Genomic DNA, 13,200 nt, shown 5'->3' on the forward strand with positions numbered 1-13,200 from the left:
TACAGGATGAGAGTGTGACAGGAAGGCGGACAGCTGCACCGTCGCTTGTTTCAGAAGGATATTTAAAGTGGAACTACAGTGCTTTTCTGTCCTGTATATTCTGTTTCAGTGGCCGGTGTCCATAACAAACATGGTGAAAATTTGAAATGAGATCACTGTAAGTAGAAGTGAATCGCATGAGCCAAAAGTTCAGGTTTCAGACTGCAGTAACCCTCTGAAGTCTTATGTTCTCATCTTAGCCCCAACACTGAAACCCAAGCCAGTGTTACAGAGAAGAGCAAAAAGCACTTCCTGGAGACAAAACCTAAATAACCACCGAGGTCAGTCAGATTATTACAGTTCACATTGTTTTTGTCCAACAATTACAAAGAGGTGGGAGAAGTTAAAATGAGATAAATAACTCATAACTAGTGTAGCATCCACTGTTTCTGACAGTTTGATGAAGAACCTTCATGACATCAAAGAGATTTGGCTAAAGGATAAGAAACTAAAACTGCTTGGTTAGTTGGCTGTAATATGAGTGGACTACCCGAGTGGAGTCCAAGAATAAAATTATGAAATTCTGCTGGAAATGTGCACAATAATTCCCTTTAAAGTCTTAAAAAGACACTGAGAGCTGTTTGGGTTTAAATGCATTAGGATCTGAACGTGACCAAACATCCCAGCAGAGCCTGAATGGAGAGAAGGAGCTTCTTCCTTGAACCTTTGATTCTTCCGTGGACTTAAAGGTTTTACACATTAAATCTATCATATGTGATTTTTTTTAATAAAAGGCACATTTCTAAATTGCGAGCTAATCTTCTCCTCTGAACTAGAGAAATGGTCAAGCCTAGATTGTTGCAACGCCCTTTTTTACCAGATTATAAATGGTCTCTGTCACGCCTCCAAGCAAAACAAAATTCATCACCCCAGTTTTATTCTCTTTGCATTGGCTCCGATTTTAGAATTCATTTTAAAATTCTCACACTTATCTCAGCTTCTTGTTAAACACACTGCTGCTCGCTGTCTTTGCTCACGAACTCCAAATCTATCGGTTCACCGTTAAAGACTTTCGGTTTAATCAGACGTTCTTTTATTAGTTCTTTTGTTATTTTTTCCGTTCTCTTTTAATATTGTCTTTAAATTGTTGTTAGATCTTTATCAAGTCCTTTATAAATAAACTTTACTTTACAAGAATTGCAGGACTTAAGTCACCTACCGTGTTTGCTTGTGACCTTTAAATACAGTGGTTTGGATAATCTCACCACATGTTTGCTTTGACTACTTCTTGGCATATCTGCAGTCTCCACATAGACTGTGTACCTGCATTAAACCAAGGCTTGATCAGATGTGAGATGGACCAGTACAATTAGGACTACTCGCGACTATAAACACAGATCAGAAAGCTCCTGGTGGTCTTACTTTTGCCTACAGATTCTGACTTTTCACTCAATGACAGAGAAATAATAAAAGAGAAAGACGCGACACGCAAAGAAACAGGGATAGAAATCTGTGGGAGAGATAATCAATACCTGAAACAGGAAACATATCAGCTTTCACTCATAGATGTAGCCATGTTGTGACAGGCATGTCTCTCTACTCATTTCCATCATAAACTTGCAGGTAAGTGGAATTTTTCTTCCATGTTGTCACTTAGTGATGAGCAGAGACACAGTTACTCTAATAAAACTCTGAATTTTATGTAATTTTACAGCAAAGATTCACAGGAGGATTCCTTTCAGGGGAAGTGATGCTTCTTAGTTCAAAATCAGAATTTATGTTTTGAATTGTTTTTGCAAAGGAGCTCTTATGTCTGAGGTGTTTGTTGGAGGGGATACATATGGGCTTAAATATTTAAAGAACTCCAAGGCAATCCAATTTCAAAATAAAATAAAAATGCCGTATTTTCACAGCATTAAAAAAGCATTAAATTAAAGTGATTTAATTTTTTATTTTGAAATAAGAGGAAGGGTTTTTCAAATTTAATTTCATGTTTATTTTGTTACATGATGTTATCAGATTCTCCTCATACTGCTTTTTACGTCGAAGAATTTAATGTTGTTTTCATTCATTTATATAGAGGCAGTGAATACCTGCCAAGCGACAAGGTTTGCTGCTAGAAGGACTTTCCTCACCATAAATGCTTTCTTGATTGCTCATCATTGGCAGCACACACGCCCTGCAGTAGTCAGGGTCACGCGAACCATGTGCTGCTTACTAAACAGTCAGTTTGATGAACTGCATTTGAACTTGTAATCATACAGAAAGAGGAATCTGTGTGATTGCACAGACACGCCTCATGAAAACATCTAAACAGAGAGTTACAGAGTGGGCCTGCATCCTTATGAATGTGTCTGAAATCATCAACAGGGCTTCTTCTTCTTCTTCCCTGGCAGTTACACTCACACACGCCCTTCCAGCTGTTTCTCTTTGCTCTTGCAGTTATTTTTTCAGGTCAGAGTTATGTAGGCCAGAGGTCCCTGTGGTTTTTATGACTCACATTGATGCTGCTGACCCACCAACACTGTAATCAACCTCAGCTTTATGAGGAAAGATGAATCGGAGGCAACAGCATTAATGGTGAGCAGATGAAAAACCTGCGCTGGACAAACTCGAGCTGAAACTCTAAAAACCTGAGCTGACACAGAATGTATAAACCTGCGAATGCTTGGTATCTAACAAATACTAATAACACTGAAAAGAATACAGGTGCTTAACCTCTGGGCATCCACCAGGTCGCCAATGATCAGCTTAGAGTTCATCTTTGGATTATTAAGAGTTCTTTGAAACTATTTTATACGAGAAAAAGGAATCGTACACAGTCCTCGGCTAAAATTATCAAATCGGCTGCTCAATTACTCAGTGTTGAGGAAAAAAACACCTATGGAAACGCCTTGTTACACCCGGTTTATTCAGGACACAACAAAGAAGACAGATGCACAAAAAGGGATAACAAAAGAAAACTAGCTGCTAACCTATAACCAACGTGTGCCGTAAATTAGAGATAGCTGCAAAACAAGCAAAGCTGGAAAAGAGTAAGAAAACAAATATCGGTGCCATGAAAAGGAGAGAGCGTCATCTTGGAAGGAAGCCTCCTTATAAGCTCCCAAAGAGGCAGGGAGGAGGTAGCATCTGAAAAAGAGCAAGCAAAAACAGACCAACTGAGCAATTTAACGAACAACAATTTCTAAGACGAATACCTGCACAAATGTAAATCTGCAAATGTTGTCAGACATTAACGAGCTGTTACACTTGGAAGCGTGGCCCCAGCACGAGAGCTGTCAGCTCAAACAAAGTGTCAAGACTGAAAGTGTGCTGTGAAAATGGAAAACACAACCGCCAGCAACCAGCACAAACTAGCAAACAGAAGAAAATAAGGTTAGAGCGGGCTAAAGGAGAAGGTGGAGGAAAGTTCAGTCATGAATCTGCATCGGCTCAGGGGATGATGCTGGAAGTTTTGTGTGCTCAATTCCATTCATCCATCCATCCATCCATCCATCCATGCATCCAGCCTCCTCCCGGTGGGACAGCCCAGGAAGCGCCAAGGGGGTGAGCCAGCGGCTCTACTCTGAGCCTCTCCCGAAAGGCCGAACTTCTCATCCTATCCGTAAGGGAGAGGCCAGCCAACCTTCAGAGGAAGCCCATTTCCGCATCACTGCGGCCACAGCACCAATCTGTCTGTCGATCTCCCGCTCCCTTCTCCCATCACATGTGAACAAGACCCTGAGATACTTAAAGTCCTCCACTTGGGGCAGGAACTTGTCCCTGACCCGGAGTGGGCACTCCACCCAGGGAATTTTGTGTGCTCAATTCCAGAGAAGCATAAAAACAAGAGGAAAACAATCAAATTTCCCCACTTACTGATGACGCAGGTCAGCTAAAAGACCAGGCAAGGTGACAAACAGGGGTACATGGAAAGTTTTCTCAATCCATGGACGAAGCGTAGCTTTGGCGATGACGATCACGTCAGGATGATGACGGGAGGAACTGACCTCCCAGCCCACTGTTCCTTCAGTGGGCTGGTTTGAGTCACTGTGCAAATGTACTGTTTATAAGATTGGGGAAACCTGCAGTCAGCTGAGACTGAAGACTTCACCTGGATGATGATGAAACGTTTCTCCCACTGAAAACGCTACGAACAGATGAACAGAATCAACTTTCGGAGAAGTCTGTGAAGCTGTGTTTCAGTTTTACTTCCCTGCATTGTGATTTAGTTCAGCTGTGTCTCCCGGGTGTCTCCTCTCTGCCCCGATCACCTCTCTGTACATTTATAGTCGCAGTCAGAGTGTCTGTATTCACAACCATCCTGCTGCATTTGAACAAAGTGTGTGTGTTTTGCATTTCCACACATCTCGGCAGATTGTGTGTGCAGCTCAAAATAAACTTAAAGCTGCCAACAAGTTTTAAGCCGTTTTTTCATATGTTGTAGATCTGCATCACAATATCAGTATGACTAAAGAGTCCATTCAGTTGGCTTGTTTGCAGGCGTATTTTACTGATGAGTCGATTCAGTCGTCCATCAGTTTTCTCAGGCACTTTTCCGTGTCAGGGCTGCAGGGAACCAGTCCCAGCTGACTGTAGGCATGAAGGGAACCACACTGTGGGCAGGTCACAAGTGTGAGTGACTGGATTCACTCAAGCTTAAATAGATGAACTTGATAGTTTTGCCAAACTGTGAATATTGAAAAATAGGTGGCAGAGTGTAGTGTAGTGCACTCGATGCTTCATCTGCCCACAGTTTGCTCCTCTGCCTGAGAAATCTTCCTAAAGTCTTTCTCTGTATTCCCAGCAGTCATTATGACTCTTTACCAGGATTTAGCTTCAACTTTCAGAGGACGTTCTGCGATCATAGCTGTGAATAAAGGTCCAAATCTGTATTTTGTTAAGTTGCATTTAATTTTTTTAAGCCAGTTGGAAATCATGATCTAAACTTTATTTTTAGACAATGTGCTGTGATTTGGATTACATGGATTTGTCTTAAATTGATCAAATAACTTGAAATTCTTAATTGTTTTTCATTCTTTCTTCTTAAATCAGATCCTACATCTCCCAGCATGCCACTCGACTGCCTCTGCAGTGCAGTGGCTGTGTGAACTTGTTTCCTCTGTGAGTTCTTTTATCTGTGTAGGTGGAGAGAGTGATAATCAAAGAGCGAGAAAGTAATATATTTTTCCCCCGCTGAGTAAAAAAGGAGAGAACAACCTGTGTTCTAATTCAGCGAAACCGCTGTGGGAGGACAAATGAGTTTCAGTTCCTTCCTCTGTTAGATTCATTACAGGCTGTCAAGGCGAAAACAAACAGGCTGGGTGAAAAAATGGAAAGGGAGTCGTAACAATGACGCAGAGCAGGGCGTTGTTAACACTCGGGGTTTTTACAGCATCATGACATCACTTCACTTATAGTTTGTCATGCAGCACTGACAGATACTGTGGAGGTGAAGCAAGAATTAAAGAGTGGTTTGAGAATAGCATGTTGTCTGACGCCTTCCCAAAGTCTCACATGAATACTGAAATGACTTTTGATTTGCATGATTTTCTCTAGAGCCTTCTCGATGAACACATTTAATAGTTAGTGATACACGGCTATAAATGAGTAAACGAGAAGAGCTTCACAAAGGAAAAAGTGGTTTTGATTCTTGCATTTTACATGAGGATGAAAAGGCACCAAAGTCTGTCTTTGAATAACACAATATCATGTGAAGGTGATGAGAGGAACAGGCTGATTACATCAGTTTCGTCTTCACCTGTGAATAACCTTACTGATATACTTCAATAGAATTATACCTCAGATTGAATTCAGCCTACTTTCTGCAGACATCCTTCTCTGAGTCCTTCAGCTCTGGACCGCTGCCAGTGCGCTGGACACAAAGACGTAGTGACATCAGTGATATTGAAGGTAAACAGCGTCTGGAATGAGACTGTGATGAGTCTCGTATACCTACAGCTCTGGTTAGACTCACTGACAGCCACACCAAAGGTTCAACCTTGGAAAGCAAACTCTTTGCTTTTATTAAGAATATATTATCCTTCAAGCACTCTCCACAGAGTGCACTCCAGGTACTGTATGAGACTGAAAAGCCTCTGTGTGACTGATGAATGTGCTTTTGAGGCTGATTCTTTTCTTGTTTAATGTATTTTTTTTTAACCAAAGAGATTCAAAAAGGATGATGCATCATGTTTAAAGTGACCAGTAACTTTCTGTTTAGGACCACCATCAAGTCAAGCCTGAACCTAAACGGGCAGTTTTTAAGTGTCTCGGACACACAGCCCTAGAGACCAGTTGGCAACATCTGGCAACCTCTGGCTTGCAATACTGCTTTGGTCACTAAATGATTGTCGTGCCCATAGGTTGCATGAAAGATGCAGATTTGTGTGCAAACACTTTCCATTTACTCTCTGAGCTGCAGTGAAACTTGAAGAGGTGCGATGCAAACTGCTTATGATGAGCAATCACTTTTAAAGTGAAGGTCGTAGTGCCATAACCAGCACACTGCAACTTTTACTCTGAAGGTGAAGAATATCCGTTTCTAGTTTGAATTCAGTTCAATTCAGTTTTATTTACTTAGTCGCTTCAAGGAATTTTATATTGTAACATAAAGAATACAAAATAAAACTGAGAAAACTCCCACAAACAGACAACCATCTTTGAGCAAGCACTTGGCGACAGTGGGAAGGAAAAACTCCCTTTCAACAGGAAGAAACATGCGGCAGAACCAGGCTCAGGGAGGGGAGGAACACAGAGCAAAGACTAGCATTTCAAAGCCTGGAGCAAGGTTAGCAGTTAGCAAGTGTTTGCAGACAAACACCCAAGCTACAGGTGACCAGGACACCACGGAGGTTATTAGTCCAGCACTAAGTACCCCTGCAGCGGGGCATGGTTGACGATGCTGCTGCAGTGCGATTGACACACCTGCGCGGCATCTGCAATCACGCCTCGCCTGCTTAAGTTTGGAGATTTGGTTAACAATGTTGTTGTTGTGTTGAGCTGGCAGTGTGTTAGCTGCAGCTGTGTGTGAGTGTTGATAGAAGATTGCTGAAAAGCATGTTTATCCATCGGGTCTGCCGTGGTCGTTGTGACCACATTAATGCTATCTGCTTCCAGCAACCTCCCACATTTACTTGCTAACTGGTGACCAGTGGTTACAAGGGGTCACTGACTGATCTTAACTACTCAGCTAGAACACACATTTTTCTCTAGCAACAAGAGATTGTCAGGGGTTGCCAACTAGTCTCCAGACCTATGTGATTTAAATGGCTCAATATAACCAACCAGCAGCTTAGTCTAAAACACAAAGCATGAGGCATGGCCACAGACTCTGTGAGTCTTTGTGTGTCATTATTGTGGTCATTATCCTGTTGTTGGTCAGTATTGCCATCCATCAAGGCACAACCAGCAAAGTCCAGCTAATGGAGAAAAGCAGGCAGTGTCTGACAAAATGAGATTATTTGACATATTTGAATTTACCTGTTTGCTGTTATTTCACAGTTATTCTCAAAGGAGAACGCCTTTTTATTGTGTATGTATTTTAATATCGGATCATACGTGAATGGACGGTGAGGCCTGTGGTGTATCTGTAGACATGAAAATATGGACTTCTATAATGTTTGTTGCCAGCTTATTATAAAAACAGTTCAAAAGATTTATACCTGCTGTTCTTCTCTCTCTGCGGATCTCATCGAGTTCTTTTACCTGTTCGAGGTTTTCCACTGGCTTCCAGGTGCTAATTTGTGCAGGATGCAGCACACACAGCTTCAGTGAGGAAATAATGAGGTAAATATTGTGCTTCTTTGGACTCACTGCATCGGTTTGGCAAATGGATTGGAAACGCTCAGGTCGGGTGATGTGACAGACACGTGAACATTTCTGTAAACAAAATAATTTTTTATTGAGGTGAGGGGAGTTTATTGCTCTCAGCTCATTAAGGATCAATATCAACTGCAGACATTAAACCGAGTTTGTTTCTCATCCCCTGTTTTAGTGCATATTTACGTTTTGTGCCATTATGTTTCGGAGCAAAGCAAAACAAATGCAATATTTAAAGCTGGGTTTGAAGATGTGCCTCATTAACTGCATTTTCACTAACTGACACCTGTGATCACGACTCACCGGCTAATTTCATTCACAGAACTGTTGTTGCTGTTGGAGTATTTTTGTTGCATTTTTCATTTCGAGGTTTACAGTTCATCTAATTTACTATCTGTATCTATGCAGTTCAAGAAATGTTTTGATACCAAGTAAATACAGTGTCAGATTGTCAATACCAACACGTTTAAAGTACCTTATATAGGGGCAGAGCAGTGTGTCATGATTTATAGGATGAATCATCAGTTAGCGAGTTGTGAACATTATTTACCACTAAATCACCACTAAGGTCATTTTTCCTTTTCACAAAAACGAGTTTTAAGGCACTTTGAGTCCGACTCTGTTTTTCGAATGTGTTAGTGGCTATAAATTAAATAGACGTGACACTTTTCATTGTTTTTCATTTCCAAAAATGTAATGAACACATTGCAGCGGGCTGCATACTGAAAGTATCGATCATATTGGGCCAAGACCATTTCGATACCAATACCAGCGTTGGTATCGAAACTATCGATGTTCGCCCGCCTCTTCTTCTCTTCTCTTCCTTATTCTGCTTGCTTAGCATTAACTGGACACTTGGCATTCCACACTTTCTTCCACATTTGTCCATTAGAGGTGCCAAAAATTAATGTGCCACTACTGCTTTGAACTCTAAAACCCTGAATCCAGATTCAGAATCGATTCAGAGATGGTCTGTACCTTTTCAAGTAAAGAATAAAGAAGTCACGAAACGTTTCTCCCACCAAAAGCAGAATCAACCTTTTGGGAAGTGAAAGAAATGTGACCCAGTGATATCAGCCTCAGGTGTCATGGATGCAGCATATTACCTCACCCTGATACCATCCCACCATTCAGTATCAGTGACCGGCACAGATTTCCACGTGTCAAAGATTGGGCCAAGTCAAACAGCAGATGGTGCGGGACGTCCTGCAGCGAGCGTGGAGCTGACGTCGAGGCTGCTTAGAGAAACAGCAGCCGGCAGAGCCCTGCTGAGAGGGTCTGCATGTGCATCAGAGTACATGTTCACACTGTGCAACAGTGGAACAATTTCCTTTACCCACATATCTCACGACACCTGCTGTAACTGCATTCTCCTTTCTCTTCCTGCAGAACATAAAAGGAGTTTTCATCACTTACCTTAACATGATCAAACACATTTATGCCACCAAACGTAAATTTGGGGAGTTAAATCCCCACTACACACCGAACAGTGACAGGCAGAGTGTTTTTCGTGTTTAGCAAAGATTTTATAAGTTGAAATCTCGAGTCCGGTAAAATTTTCAGACAGCAGAAGCTGTTAATCCTTCTTAAACGAGTGATCCATTTACAAACCTGAGATAAGTTTAAAGACATGTTTCACTTTTCCCCAACATATTCTGTCATTGTGCATTACAATTTACAGATCACAGTGGAAACGTACAAAACATTCAAATATAGAGTTTTTCTTTTCTCAGCTGAACATCTTTATCATTCAAACTGGTCTCAGTCGAGATTCATTTTCCATCCATGTTCACATCTGTGAAATGAGGCATCACCACAAAATGAACAGCAGTAAGTTTCATTGAACTGTTTAAGTAGTTAATCAGTTCACTTTCTAAAGCCATCCAGTGGGTCAGAGTGGACCATTTGGCGGGCCACTTTTGGCCCCAGGGCCATATGTTTGATACCTCTCCCTTACACTACTTTCACTGAGTAAGTTTTACAAACATGAGTTAGAGACCAGCAGAGGTCAAACGTATTGATTTGTGGTGTCAAACTGGGCGCTCTAACATGAAAGTGTGTGAGATTAAATAAAGATTTCATCTGTTACGTAAAACAAAGGCTTTTCCAAACAGCATGACTCTGCCTAAAGTTTTGTGGTCACTGGTTTCATCAGGTTTGAGATAAGGTTACGCGTTACGGTGAAGTTAATTTAAGGTTAAGCTTGGTTTAAAGTTTAGAGTAAGTCTCCAGTATGTTACGTGTGCATGAGTTTGCAGAGTGTGTGTGATTACATCTGTAAGGCATGTTGCGTATGTGTGTTTAGGTCATAAACGTATGTGTTGAAATATTTAAAGCAGCAGCTCCACCTTCTGCCTTTCGTCGCCTCCTCTGAGTCACATGTAGAGACACGCAGCTGCAGTCGCTGCCGCACAAAGCAGCCAATACAACCTTTGATTCCACTGATTTTAATTAAGGTTCTTGAACAGTGACTCGACTAAGGTGGAAAAGTTGTTTGTTGTTTTTGCTGAAGCAGTGCAGTTATTTGTTGATACTGCTTCCTTATTGTGGGAGACATCCTGACTTTATCTGACACAGTTTGTGGTGGAGCACATCGTTGTGTATTTTTGGAGTCGTGCTATATACATCGTGACAGTTGTAGTAGTCTTTGGTCCTTCTTCCTTAATGTGACCTTGTTCTGTTGTTGTTTAATGGTGGCTGATAAACAGATTAGAATTCAACTTAATTCAGTTGTATTTATATAGGACCTCAATATAATCAATATGAAGTCAAATCAAGATGCATTATATTGATTTAAGAAAGAAAACCCAACAATCAGATGACTCCCTAAAAGCACTTTGGCCACAGTGGGAAGGAAAACCTCCCTTTGAACAGGAAGACCCTCCAGCAGAATGGGCTCTGAGCGTTATTTGGTTGGATTTGGTTTTTCAGGTCAGTTGCATGTTTACACAGCATTTCCTACAAAATACTGCTTTCTAAAATGCAGAATCGCAGTTATCGCCCCTTGGTGGATAATAAGGAGAATCCAGGTAAATGACTTCTTGTGCTTCTGGGCTTCACTTTTCAGACAGAGAAGTTTATCTTTACGCTGCCTGCAGGTTAATTACAGGTCGACAACCCGGTTATCTACATCTTCACCTCTGCCCTAGTTTTTGGGGCTGCTTTTAACCCTCTGAGGTCTCAGTCATCATCAGTGAGAGCCACAGCTGCTGCTATGAAGCCCTGCCCCTTAATTCTGAAGACTGGCAAAAAATAAAATGAAATTAAATAAATACATAAAACAACGTTAATATTTTTTCATGTGTTTCTGTTACAACTACTTTCTTTATCCCCTGATTTCCAGGACCTTGGAGAAGTTCATGTTCATATTCTGATAAGTTAGGATTAAGGTCAATACCAATGCTGACTCGGACCTCACAAGGTTAAATTCCAGGCTTAAAAAGCAGGAGTAATATGAGTCAAGCATCATGACTTCAGCTGTGCTGTGGCACCAAATCTGGACCCTAACCTCAGACCTGAGCCGATCAGCATGTAGAAATCTGCCTCACTTAAAAGTGCTCAGGCCAGCTTTAGTTGCAAGATGACCGAAAGAAGCAGCTCAAATATGGCCGAGCCAATTCTGGAGCACCGTCCTCCACACATGTCAGGCTTTTGGCAACCGGGACCCTGAATAAGCTGCTTGTGTTTAAAACCATTAACCATTTTTAAACCGTAAGAAGTCATTTTATCTCTTCCAACTAATAAAATCATATCTGTCATTTACTCAGCTACATATTACTCTTTTATAAACGGTCACTTCATTACCTCTGAGGGCTTGTTGGACATACTAAGAGTGTTAGCAGTAATGATGATGACATGCATTGCTGTCCACTCAGCGCATGGCTTCGTGCTGATGGCCCATTTCAGGGAATGTCATGCTGATATACTGGTGACCCATTAGGATGCCAAAGTAGTGACTGTGTGACTGCAGGGGGCTGCAGGTTAAAAGTCATTCAGATTTACAGGGCGTGAGGGTTTTAGGAGGGGTGTGTACAGCGTATGAGTGAGCCTGCCATGTGTGTCTCTGATAGCACTGAGTGTGACAGATGCAGAGTGCATGAAGCAGCCAGTAAGAACTTTAACTTGATGACAAAGATGAAAATGACACCTTTAAATTAATTTTTCAAACATGTCTCTTCATGAAGAAGCAAGAGGGACTGGTTTATGTCAGAGGAGCTTTCTCTCTTTATGGCTCATACACATACGAGCACACTGAGATATTATTAGCAAAACTGTTTTATTCCAGTTACTCAGTGTGTGGTTTGTCAACAAGGCTTCAGATCAGAGAACATTCAAGTCCACCTGCTCAGTTTACCAGTCATGTAGGTAAATGGTGTCTGGGTGCTGCTGATGGCTCACTCCAGGCGTCACGGTGAAAACTGTAAGACGAGCTGACTCTGCTGACTCACTTCTAACTGCTCGCTTATTTTGTACTGAGGATTTGTTCTTATTTTATCACTTTATTGCCTCAAGGAGCAAAGTATGGCCAGAATGCCCCAAAATAGTGTTCGATTGTTATTCAGTCTAAAACTATTTTGATTGTAATAAATTTTCCTTTGGTACACTGGTTCCAAAAAAGAGATACTGCTGTGGAGTTTATTGGTTAAATGTAATTTGCCATGATTAATGACCTCACAGTGAATCACGTGGGCAAAGCACCAGGCTGCAGACCCTCTCAGTGATGATTGCAACATCGTAAAGGGAGAGTGACCCAGTGGATATAAGACAAGCTGCAGTACTGGTGAGGCGAATGACTGCAGCAAGTCCATCCTGCAATTTTAACTCCACGCCAATGCAGTGGGTTTCATCAGTGACCTGCAGACTGGTGGATAGCAGACATTTGGCAAAATGTTCTCGCAGCATTTAGGTGGATTTTTCTTTTAGGTTTTGCAATAAATTACTGTCGTAACATTTGACCACCAGCTGTGAGTAGTGACTGAAGTTCACTGCTGTGGAAATGACCTTTAAACTCTGGTGTCTAGATTCCACCTTAACTCACATACTGCCATCCATTTCTCCAGATCAAAAGGAGTTACCTAAGGTGGTTTGGGTATCTGACTAGTTTCTAGACATCTTCAAGGTTTTTCTAACACTTCTGGAGGACACTTCAGTTAAATCTTTACTTTTTCTAAATAATGCATTACATTTCTGAATTACTCATTTAAGAAAGCCTGTCATTTTAATAATCGCTTTGGAAGCAGAGCAAGATGTTCAAACTCAGTGTATGTAAAAAAGTTTGCACACACATACAGAAGACAACAAAGTCTCAACAACTAAGCAAAAAATACCAAAAGTAAAACGACAGACCAGCACATCCAATAACATTTAAACACGTCTCCTGGGAAACCACACTGACCTGATGGAGAAAGAAAGTCAAAA

The sequence above is a fragment of the Aulonocara stuartgranti genome (assembly GCF_965226115.1).
Source record: "Aulonocara stuartgranti genome assembly, chromosome: 13".
Taxonomy (NCBI): domain Eukaryota; kingdom Metazoa; phylum Chordata; class Actinopteri; order Cichliformes; family Cichlidae; genus Aulonocara; species Aulonocara stuartgranti.